General features: G+C 44.1%; 1 protein-coding gene across 1 annotated transcript in view; it reads right to left on the bottom strand.

Moving 5' to 3' along the window:
- Positions 1 to 12,282, bottom strand: part of ATF3 (activating transcription factor 3) — a 66,836-nt gene that overhangs the window by 14,798 nt on the left and 39,756 nt on the right. Inside the window, exon 2 of the mRNA XM_044004829.1 lies at positions 1,788 to 2,037. The gene's annotated coding sequence lies outside the window, so the exon portion shown is untranslated. The remainder of the gene's footprint in view (positions 1 to 1,787; positions 2,038 to 12,282) is intronic.

Raw genomic sequence — 12,282 nt, 5'->3', positions numbered from 1 at the left:
TTTTGGCCCAATTCATTTTATTGGCTGTGATAGCGATTTATCTACCTGGGAGGTAGAAAGAGACCAAAATGTTTACTTCTTCATTTTAGAGATCAAGGCCAACCAAGGCACCTGTGAAAGAATACTCCTACATAACTACTTGGAGATGGGGAGGGGAGCAGGTTCTTGAATCCAAATCTCCCTGTCAGGGTGTCTGAAGCTTCCCTATCCCTCTAACCCAATGTAGAAATTTATCAATTCCCATAGGTGGTACTGTGGCAGAAGAGAAGGAAAAGGAATTAAACAGTAGGATAAGAGGGAGAAAGAATGAAAAAGTGGAAAGAGGGGGAGGGAGACCAGAGAACAGAGGAGAGGAGAGGAAAGGAGAGAAAGAAGAGGGGAGGAGAGGAGAGGAAAGGAGAAGAGCAGAGGGGAGAGGATTCTTGAAATAATTACCTTGGTTGCCACTCAGTGAGACCACTGCCTCAGTTTACCTTATGCTGGTACAAATAATCTTTTGGGGCCCCCAAACCTTCGTACACCTTTGCCTTGCCTAACAGGTTTATCTAATAGTAATAGTAACAATAACAATACCGTTATTATAGGCATCATTATTACTATTATTTACCACCTCAGAGATCATTTAGTCCAACCCCCTTCCAGTTCTAAAACCCCAAATAATGTCCATAGCTATTATCCCATTTTATCCTTTTGCGAAATAGGAAAGGTAGATAATATTCACACACACACACACACACACACACACACACACACACACACACACCCCTCCCTCCATATGGGAATACTGATACCTTAGAGAAATAAAATGCATTACTTAAGGACACACCCGAAGCTTGGGGAGGGGGGAAGGAGATGAAGATAGGGTAGAATCCACAAAAATAGAACTGACTCCTTCATTAGCCCTAGTTAGGAGACAAAGATTCCTTAGATTTATGAGAAAATAAAAATAATTTTTAAAAAGGGAGACAGAAAAAAGTGAATGAGCAAGAAGAAGGGGAAAAAAGCACCCAGAAGAAATCCGAACCCAGACGTTTTGCGGTGGCAGACACGACAGTCATTTTAAAGGCTCCCTCCTCTTTCGTCCCCAGGGCCAGGAAACTGGTACTAAAACTTCAAACTAAGTTTCGCTGCTCATCCCCAGAGAGGGCCCCCGAAGCCTTTGCGCTCCATTCTCTCCCAGGCACCCAGGGCGCCCCCCAGTGGGCGCGATTGCTCCTCCTGCGGTCCACCCGGTCCCCATTCATCCAAATCCAGTTTCTAGACGCTCGGGAGAGGAGTGGGGGAAGTTGCCGGGAAGGGGAAGAAGAGGAGCTTGGGATCCTCCTAGGGGTGGGAAGGGCAGGGGAAGCTGGCATCTAGGAGAGTGCTTATGGGCAATCTGAGATACCCCTTTACATCCCCTCTTCCTCCCCCCACCCCCCCAAGGCTTCCCCCTCAGTCACCTCCCAGCCGGGGGAAGTTAGCCAGGAGAAGAGAGAAGAGAGTATCCCAGTGTGAGGGTGGCTTGGGGGGACTCCTGGGTCTGGGGGAGTCTCTCAGTCTCCTTTCGCAGCCCCTCTCCCTCTCTCTTACACACTCACACACACAACTGGCTTCGGGAAACTTTTTGAACTGTTGAAAACCTCTAGAATTGTGCGAAGAAACTTCCCACTAAGTTCTTTCGGCGCTGCTGGGAGTCCCCCAGTCCCTGGGAGATGAAGGGTTCGGGCTGGGCTGTGATTAGGGGAGCTGAACGGCGGGGAGCTGACAGGTCAAAAGCCACCCCCCCTTCCCAGCGGCTCACCTACCTTCCTTTCTGACAGTCCGAGGAGGGCGCTGGGCTGGGGCTGTCCGGAGCCGAGAAGCGAAGGCTCGCCTGGAGCTAAGCAAAGCTGGAGGAGCGAAGGTGGGATCGGAACCCGCCGACTTGGAAACGGAGGTGGCGTCTGCCCTGCTGCTGCCGCCGCTGCCGCCGCTGCCGCCGCTGCCGGGGCGAGCTAAGCTCCTCTCTCCGCCTCGTTGCTTGGGATTCTGACTAGTAGCGAGGTTGCATCACCCCTTTTTATATAGTGGGGAGTGCTGGTATTTACACTGGGTTGCCAGTCTCGGGCTGACGTAATGCTATTAATAGCTTCCCAGAGAGAACCAGCAAGACGGGGCTGGAGAAGAGGAGGAGGACTGGGAGGGGCTAGGGAAAGGGGGAGGGGGGAATGGGGGGGGGAACGGTGATGCAAGGCTCCCGGGGCGGGGGGGGGGAGGGGAGGAGCAAGGGAGAGGAGCTCTCTCTCTCTCTCAGGGACACACACTCACACACACTCTCACACACATATACACGCACGCACGCACACCCTCTCCATAACAGGACTGTAGTCGTCTGGGCTCTGCGCCAGATTTGTTCTCTTTTGCAGCTTCGTGTCCCAGGCATGAGCCAATGATGCCCAAGCCAGCTGTATGACTGAAGAGCCCTGGCATCTCTCCCTCCTGCCACTACCGCTAGGCTGAGAGGGCGGGGAGGGATGGAAGGCGGGGGTTGGGTGGAGGGGGGGAGACGGGGGCCGGGACCGGAGTTTGCTGTCCCGGACTAAGAGAAGGGGGCAGGGAGGGACGGGAAGAGATGCGACCTTTATTTAAAATGCTTTGTCATTTTCTATAGCTACTGGAAAATGTTCCCTCCTCCCCTCCCTTCCCAACTCCCCCTCCTATTCGGGAACTACTGTTATTAAATAGGAGAGACGGTTAGGAGCAGTACAGGGAAGGGGCTTCGGAAAGTCACAGAATGATCCAAAAATAGTTACGAACTCAGAAAAGCTGAGGAATATAAAGAAGTTGGGCGTGCTAAGATAGAGGGATAACACCAGACACCAGAAACTCGTTCATAGAAATTCAGAAGTCTGATCCATATCTATTACTTTTAGTGGCTCCCGGCGAATTCGATAGACCCACCGGAACGGAGACTGTCTAGAGGTAATTTAGGAATCGGATTCAAAGACTACTAGGGCGAAAACTTGACGGCCACAGGCACAGACCATTCGAAATTCATGCGGAAGCACCAGGATGGGGTGGAGTGAACAGAATGTTTGCAGAAAGATAAGATAGACAAAAAAATAAAAGCTAAAGAAAACTAGAGCTGAGGCTGGCCGGTGAAACACACACACACACACACCTTTAAATCCCCCCACTTGCAAGCAGAGATGAAACAGACACAGCTGATCGACCCCTGCAGCAATTTTTATCAACTACCTGACATTTACCGGGTGGGATGGGTGGTCGCCAACACCACCCTCTGTCCTCAGAGGGTTGAAGCAGGTTTCTGGTGACCAGGACGTTCCGATTGAGGGTGGACATTAACTATCCCGGGGTGGGGATGTCTTTCTCCTTCCCAAGTGGACCCCGGCTGAGCCCTGCTTTGAAGACTTTGAAGGCTCCGGGTAATACCCGCTCCCCCCACCGCCAAGGTAGGGGGCCCTTGGGCTCCTCGGTTCCAAGACGATCTGGTCACCAAAGAGGTTTAGCCGAAGAAGTCTGTGACCTTCAACTGATTCCTCATAATCTATAGTTCCACTATTTGCTCACCTAGATCTCTAGATCTAGATTTGTGTTTTATGGACGATTTATTAAGCTATTGAAGAGATTAATACACATGATGCACACGTATTGCAGAATACATCATTTCCACAGAACATACCAGATTGTTTAAGCCCCTGTGAGCCAATGTGGAGGTGGGTATGTCAGCCCAAAGGGTCCGACGGCTTTCACAAGTCTTTTTACAAGTAAGGCAATTAAATGTTGACTTTGATTTTAAATTGGGATTGTCCCACTGCTCACATCTCAGCTCCCACACCCTATCCCTAAGGCATTGGTCTTAAATGTTAAGGTGGTAGGAAGAGGGGAGAATCCGAGGAGTGGGTTGAACACACACACACACACTCACACTCACACTCACACTCACACTCCTCCTTCGCCCCCGAAAACCGGATTCCCCGGCCCTCAGGAGAGCGGGACCGCATTCTGCCGGTGACTCTGCGTGGAGGGGGGTGGGAGGGAAATGTACCTTTTCCTGAGCCCGCTGCCTAAGTGTCCGGAGTCCCTAGCAGGATTTATTAAATCCCAGAGCGCCTCGAGCAGCAGCCTCGCCCCTGGGGAAAGCTAGACCCGAAATTACAAAGGATCCAAGATTCTGAGAACTTTCTCCCATCTCATACAGCACCCTCCCTAGTAGCTTAGGTTCCTAATTTACTAAAACTGCAGAAGCTGAATTCTTATTTTGCTCCGGTAACCCGTAGTGTGGCAGGTTGTTATTGTCGGTTTGCTTTTTACCTTGGTAACTGTCTTATCACGCCCACACACCCACACTCCCGCCCACTTGCAGAGTAGAGGCAGGTAAATAAGAGGTGTGTCTGCTTACTAGAATAGACAGAGATTCAGATCACTAGGGTGCTTAAAATATGCAAAGTAATTTGGGACATCTTAGACCTGTAATAACAAACACTAATATGAAAAAAGAGAAAGCAGGAAAAAGAAAGAAGGAAGGAAGGAAGGGAGGGAGGAAGGCAGGAAAGAGATTTGACTTTCTGGGTGTGTGTGTGTGTGTGTGTGTGTGTGTGTGTGTGTGTGTTTTATCTTTTAGGAATACTTAGAGAATTTTTATCTAGTTTGGATGAAGTTTGGTGTTTGAAATTAGATACTAGATCACATAAACAACAATGTTCACTTTCAATGCAGAATTGGGGAGTTCTTGCCACATTTTCTTAAGGAAAATTCCACTCATGAAAGGAAAAATGCACAGCTAGATTGTTGTTAGTTACTAAAAACAATCTAGCACACGTGTAGCAAAATGTGAGAAATAAAATGTACACAGGGTTATTATAATTGCTACCTATTTTTGTTTTATGCGACTATTTCATTTAAAATGTGTCTGTCTCTGAAACTCTCACACCCTAAAGTCTCACCTGGACAGGTGTAATACACTCAAATGAAAGACACATCTTGCTCTGTTCCTGTCTCTCCTACTGAAACCCCAAAACTGATAAGAGTCTGGATAGAGAAGTCCATCCCCATGTGAAAGAATAATAATCAGATTTTTATGGTGCTTTAAGGTTTACAAAGCATTTCCCTCCTTACACTCATGTGAAGTAGATAGCATTATTATTCCTATTTTATAAACAAGGTAAAACTGAGGCAAGCACAGAGAGATTAAATGGTTTACCAAGAGTTGACAGCTAAAGTAAGAACCAGGAACAGAACTGCTGGTACTTTTTCCTACTACCTCAGCTGCCTTCCCCCGCCCCCCTCCCAAAAAAAGGCTCTTTCTAAGGAAAAACAAAACAAAGTACCCCTCTCCATAAAGATTCAGCAATTGGAGTATAGCTCTAAAACAGGAAAACACTCAGTAATAACTGGCATTTATGTAGAGCTTATCTCAGTTCATCCTCACTACAATGCTGGGAGGTAGGGGCTATGATCCCCATTTATACAGATGAGGAAACTGAGGCTTTAAAAGGTTAAGTGACTTAGCCATAGTCACATACACAGTCTGAAATGGGATTTGAACCCTAGCTTCTTGCTACCAACTCCAGTATATTTATCACTGTATCACACATTCTGGCAAGTATATAGCCTATCAGTATGGGATCTCAACAAGCAAATGCCTGTGAGCCAGTAGTGCTTCCATGACTAAAATACAATCAGCCTGCCACATAAAAGCAAAGGGAGAAATCCCTGGTTGAGGATCATTTGGGGTGGGATGGGGATGGAGGTAATCAGAAAAGAAAAAAGCTTAAGCAGACACCAACTACTGCTGAGATCCTACCCATTAAAGATCTGTCTGAAGAATCCACATTCAGACCAGCAGCTGGTATGTCTTGCTGAGGGAGATAAGATTTGGAGACTTCATGTCGAGGCATGAGCTAAAGAAAAAAAAAAAGGAGGAAATAAACTAAGCTATCTAAAAACAGCCTACTCGTGGCAACCAAATCTAAACACCCAAACATGACAGGAATTACAAAAAAAATTCAACAGATATTTAAGTGTATTTAATGGTTTGTTCTTGTTTGTTCTTTGCTCAATCTTGTGAATATTATAGGAGAGCAAACCTCTCCCTGGGTTTGGAATCTGAAGTCCTGGGACTGCATTCTAGCTTTGCCACATGTTAGCTGTATCACCTTGTGCTAATCATTTGCCTTCTCCAAACCTCGGTTTCTGTGCTGACAAAAATGATGGGTTAGATGATCTCTTTAGCTCCTGTCTAACTCTACTAATCTATGAATCCCCCTTCTTCTTTTCAACTTCCCTTTTCTCTGATCCCAGTATACTCGCAAGTATTTTACTGTCTTTAAACAGCTCCAACAGAAACCAATCACTTTCTATTCTTGACTATTAGAAAACTAATATAGCCTCTTTCAGATATGCTATGAGAGCCCCCCAACTGCTACTTACATTTGCTTCCGCTGTACTTTCCTCCAGAGCCCAAACTGAGATTTTACAATTCAATTCCTCACCTACCCTCTATTCTACCACAGGTTGAACTTGCCATTTACTAACTCAGAGGGTCTCCAATCTGGAAGTCAGGAAAAGATTTCCTGTTTTTCCTCTCACTATTCCTGAAGTTCCTTGCCAAGTCTCCCTATGTACCGTTACCTACCACTCCTGGATTAATGGTGATGGGTAAGAAGAATTGAAGAAAAGATACAGCACCAACCAATTAGTAAATAAGCACTTAGCAAGCCCTGTGTATTACAATAGAAAGAGCGCTGGCATTAAAACCAGAAGACCTTGGTTACAATTCTAGTTCTGCCACTCACTAGGTACATGACCATGAGCAAGTCACTTCATTTCCCAAAATTCAGTTTCCTCATCTGTAAAATGGGGGACTTGGACTAGATGAATTATAAAGACCTTTCTGGCTCTAGATCTATGATCCTAAGCACCTACTAGGTGCTAAGTACTGTGTTAGGTTTGGGGGATTCAAAGACAAAAAAAAATGAAATTAGTCTATGTCCTTGAGATTACATTCTATTGAGGGAGACATCCACATATAAGCATACACACAAGAAATACAAGTAAATTTCAGAGGGAGATGCTAATATCTGGGGGGAGGGATGGGAATCTGGAAAAACCTCCTTTACATTATGTGGTGACCTTCTTTAGGGGAACATAATAATACTTCAACCACAGAAGGGTCAGAGGTAGATACTGTGGCATATGCAAATATTTAAGAAAACTTCACTGGACATACCATCAGAATAACTCAATTCAAATTCCAGCTGTTACTTACCAGCTGTCGGAGTTTAGTCAAGTCATTTAATCCCTCTGCACCTCAGTTTCCTCATGCGTAAAAGGAGGGAGTTGGATAAGATTACCACTCAGCTCTCTTCTAGCTCAAGATCTATAAACCTATGATCCATGTTAACTATGCATATTACCCAAACATCTTTGTGGCCTTCCAATTTCTTCATACATTGAATGAATACTCTAAACATATCCTCGGGAATGGATGTCACTGCCTGACTCTCTTCTCTTGGTACAATAGAAAGAGCTCTGGATTAGTACTGAAGAGATCTATATTCTTGTGCAGACCATGGGCAAATCAACTTCCTCCTGCAGGCTTCAGTTTCATCTGTAAAATTAAAGGGTTAAATGAGGTGACCATCAGGTCTTCTCTAGCCCTAACATTTTATGCCTTTTCTGCTGAATCAGACACCTCATCTTGACGTTTTAATTCAAGTGCCAGCGGGAAAGGAGAGAAGACATTATGACATGAAGTGGCTTCCAAACAGAACATTATATAAACCTCTTTCCATGAAAAACCAGTGTTAAAAATATGCTGCTGGACTTGATCTGAAACAGCCTAGGGCTTCAGCAACCTGTCTGTATTTTCTCTCTACAAATATTTCCAAGAATTGTTATCATCCGGACTTTGTGCACTGGCCAGAGAGCTGGGTTAGTTAAGTAGCCAGAGCTGTGGTTGCTTCTTTGGAGATATTCCTGTGTTTAGAGTCAATAATCAACAAAACCAGTTTGTTCCTTAGGAACAGTTAACCAACTACCCAGGGAAACCCCCACCCTTGATGATAAGGGCAAATCCCAGGTAGCAGTGGCCTCAGATTAGAGAGAGGCACTCCCAGGATCTGTTGGATATCAACAATATCTCCTCTGTTCCTCTGTTTGTATGTTGTTGCTGTGAGCACAGTAAGTTACTTCAGTAGAAACGGTGCTAAGATCAGATTCAGAACACCTGGGTTCTAGTCTCAGTTGTATTAGATATGATGCCCATAAGAGGGGGAAATATACTGCCCCTGGAGTCTGAGGACCTGAGTTTGAATTCTGGTTTGGCTCCTGTGGGACTACCTGTTTGGCTACTTATGTGACTTTGGCCAAGTCATTTTACCACTGATCTTCCATTTCCTCAACTGGAAAACTACACAGTTAGACTAAAAGATCCCTAATATCCTCTTTAGCTCTAAATCTTCTAGTACTGCGGGCAAGTAATTCAGATGCTCTGTACCTCAGTTTCCTCATCTGTAAAATGGGATTAATGATATCTGCCCATACCTGCTGTGGGAATCAAATGAAGGAAGGGAGGAGAAAGAATTTTTGGCGAGGAAAAAACCCCTTAAAACAGTAAGCAAATTTAATAATAGTCTCTTCATAGCTTCTTCTTCTTCTTTTTTTTTTAGTGAGGCAATTGGGGTTAAGTGACTTGCCCAGGGTCACACAGCTAGTAAGTGTTAAGTGTCTGAGGCCGGATTTGAACTCAGGTCCTCCTGACTCCAGGGCCGGTGCTCTATCCACCGAGACACCTAGCTGCCCCTCTTCATAGCTTCTTACAAAGCACTTCTCTCACTCTGAAGGAGGGGATAAATTTAACATCCCAGATTTACATAGTACTTTTAGGTTTACCAAGCACTTTCACCATAAAAACTCTGTACTATATAGCCGAGTATTTGTATTCCCATTTTCCAAATGAGAAGACTGAAACTCAAAGAGCTAAAGTGAATTGACTGCAATGACACAGGCACATAATGTCAGGACAAACACTTAAAACCAGATCTTCACTTTCCCTCAAAGCCTTTTTACTTGACACATCTCCTTTTGTATGTAGGACACCTCACGAAATGCCCTAGGCTAAGCCCTGCTGTTACAAAATAGTAAACTGCCTTTCCAAATGCAAGGTATTCATTATCGTCATCATCTGAATAAAAAGTGAATCTTCTCTTCCTTGGTTGTATTTTGGCAGAATTCAAGAAGCTATTTCTTTTTTCAAGTGTTTCACATTCAGTTGTCTTCCCTCAACTGGGGGAGTTTGGCTTCCTGAGCATCTCTCTTGGACTTACTCACATTTTGCATTGTGTAAACCGTTTAAGACACTTTTACCCTGGTTCTGATTACTTCCTTCTACCCACTTCATTTTCTAAAACCATGCCTTTTAGAACAGGAATTCAACACGTGGCTGTCTTTATAGGCATGGCTGCCAAATCCTAGCAGATCTGCGCCCCCCCCCCCCACCTCACTGTAGTCCTTTGAGGTCCTATACTTAGAGTAACTCCATGCTGCAGTCCTGATTCAACTTTTTCTACAATGCTCTAGAGGGCCAGATACATGCATCTCTCCCTGATCTCCTTTTCAGCTTCCTTTTATGTATTGTTTTCTCTATTAGAATGTAAGTTTCTTTAGGGCAGAGTTGGTTTTTCCTTTCTGTTTCCATTTTTATCACCAGTGCTTAGCACAGTGCCTAGCACACATTAAGTGCTTAATAACATTACTATTTCATTTGAATCTTACAATTAATTTGTGAAATGATATTATTATTACCCCCTTTATACATGTGAGGGAATTGAGCCTCCAACAGATTAAATGACTTGCTCCAGGTCAGCTAGCAAGTCTCTTAGAATTTGAACACGGGTCTTCCTGGCTCTTAGTTGTGTGCTCTATTCCATTCCCTCCATTGAAGACTTTGGCTCATGTCCTTCCTTTACTACTTATTGTGGCCAAGGCACTAATCTTCTCTGAGAGTCAGTTTCCTTATTTGTAAAGATGAGAACATTTATATCTTGTGTTACCGACCTCATAGGTTTGTTGTAAGGAAATTCTTCTCAATTTGATTCAGTACAATTCAACATATACAAAGACTCTCCCGTGTGCAGTATGATGAGTGATGGGGATACAGAGACAAAAAAGAGAGAAAGAGAGAAAGGAAGGGAGGAAGGAAGGGAGGGAGGGAGGAAGGAAGGGAGGGAGGGAGGAAGGAAAACAAAGGAAGGAAGGAGGAAAGGAAGAAAAAGGAAGGAAAGAAGGAGGGAGGGAAGGAAGGAAGGGTCCTGCCTTAAAATGTTTTAAATCTTAACTGGAGAATATAATGAATGCTCTGTATAAATGTTAGCCATTCTCAAAACAGCATTATGGTCAAAGCCCCTATTTTTGCTGTTGTTGTTATTCTAACTTTATGGTGAAAGGGGATTGATGATTGGTTTGACCAAAATGCTAGCTCAAGACTTTGCACAGGTCTTCCCCTGATCCTAGAATTCTCTCTCTCCCTCCCTCCCTCCCTCCCTCTCTCTCTCTCTCTCTCCTTATCACTTCTTTGAATCATAAGCTTCCTTCAAAGACCAGCTTAAGTACCGCCTTCTATAGGAAGCCTTACATGATCCCCTTAATTGTTAGTGTTTTCGCCTATTTGCATGTCCTATGCCTAAGCGGAGTGCATGATCTTTGAGGGCAGGGAGTGTTTCGATTATTGTCTTTATATCTTGCTGCAAAGGCAACAAAGCATGTCATGTTATTGGGGTTTGTTTGTTTTGGTGAGGCAATTGGGGTTAAATGACTTGCCCAGGGTCACACAGCTAGTAAGTGTCAAGTGTGTGAGGCTGGATTTGAACTCAGGTCTTCCTGAATCCAGGGCCAGAGCTCTATCCACTGCGCCACCTAGCTGGCCCCCATGTTATGGTTAATAGAGAGCAAATCCTAGAATCCAGGTGATCATTCCACCTCTGACATATATATATATATATATATATACAGGCTAAATGACCCTAGACAAGTTATTTAACCCCTTGGTGACTCTCAGGCAACTCAAACTAAAATTGAATGATAGTTGCAATCTACATTGGTAAAGAGAGTTTCCTCGTGCTGGATCTCCCTACGGTCAATGAAATAACTGATCCAGATCAAAACAAAGAAAAAGTTCAGTCTCTAGGAACTAGTACAGTACCTTGTATGTACCTTGCACACAGTAGGCACTTTTTAATGAATGTTGAATGAGTGAAAGAGCTCTGGAGTAGTTCTGAAGGACTCTGAATCAGCCTTGTTCCCCTGCATGTGGAGCCTATTCCATGCAAGGTACTGTACTAGAACATAAAACAATAAGCAGGACATAGCTGCTTGTCACTCATTATAGAATCCCCAGGACTTTTTTCCTTTTTTTTAAGGAACATTTTCTTTAATCTTCCTTTCCTCATGGATTCCTGCTTGAAAATGAGAAATTCCCATTGTGCCAAGATCTCAGTGGACATTTGAATACCATCCCATTCTTCCTTGTCTCCAAAAAAATTGTTTTAAAAAAGATTATTTCAGTTCAAAACTCCCAGCTCATGAATTTCATAAAAAATTTCTCAGTTTTAACAAATTCCAGATCCCATTATTCTCTGAGGTATTATCCCCCCTGCCAAATCTGCCATTATTCCACAATCTGCCATAACCACAATTATAAAAGCCCTGCTATTGACTGTGCAAATAAAACAGAACTATGGGAACTTTTGTAATGTGTCCCAAAATACATTGATGATTTATTGTCCTTGAAACTGTAGTGTAACGACTGGGGGCGGGGGAAGCTTGCAGACAGCGGGTGAGTCATCCAGGTGAGCTTATACCTATCAATCAAAATATGTCCTGAGAATCTCTTATGCACCAAGCTCTACTGACCTCTGGGGGGAATACAAGAAAGTTTCTAAAGTCCTCTGAAATACCTAGTTTCTGGCCCCTGTTTCCTACCAAGGCTGCTATAGCCCTAGTTGATGTGCAATTACTTCTCACCTGGACTAATTTCCTACTAACTGGTCTCCTTGCTTCCATCTAGTGTGTATCCTCTCTCAACTATCCTTCACAAAACTGCCAAAATAATCTTTTTCTTCCTTCCTTCCTTCCTTCTCTTCTTTCTTTCTTTCTTTCTTTCTTTCTTTCTTTCTTTCTTTCTTTCTTTCTTTCTTTCTTTCTTTCTTTCGACAATAAGGGTTAAGTGACTTGCCCAGGGTCACACAGCTAGTAAGTGTCAAGTATCTGAGGCTGGATTTGAACTCAGGTCCTCCTGAA

Source organism: Dromiciops gliroides, chromosome 4 (assembly GCF_019393635.1).
Source record: "Dromiciops gliroides isolate mDroGli1 chromosome 4, mDroGli1.pri, whole genome shotgun sequence".
In the NCBI taxonomy this organism is placed as follows: Eukaryota; Metazoa; Chordata; class Mammalia; order Microbiotheria; family Microbiotheriidae; genus Dromiciops; species Dromiciops gliroides.
Note: the sequence above shows the minus strand (reverse complement) of the source record. Positions and strands in the feature narration are given on the sequence as shown.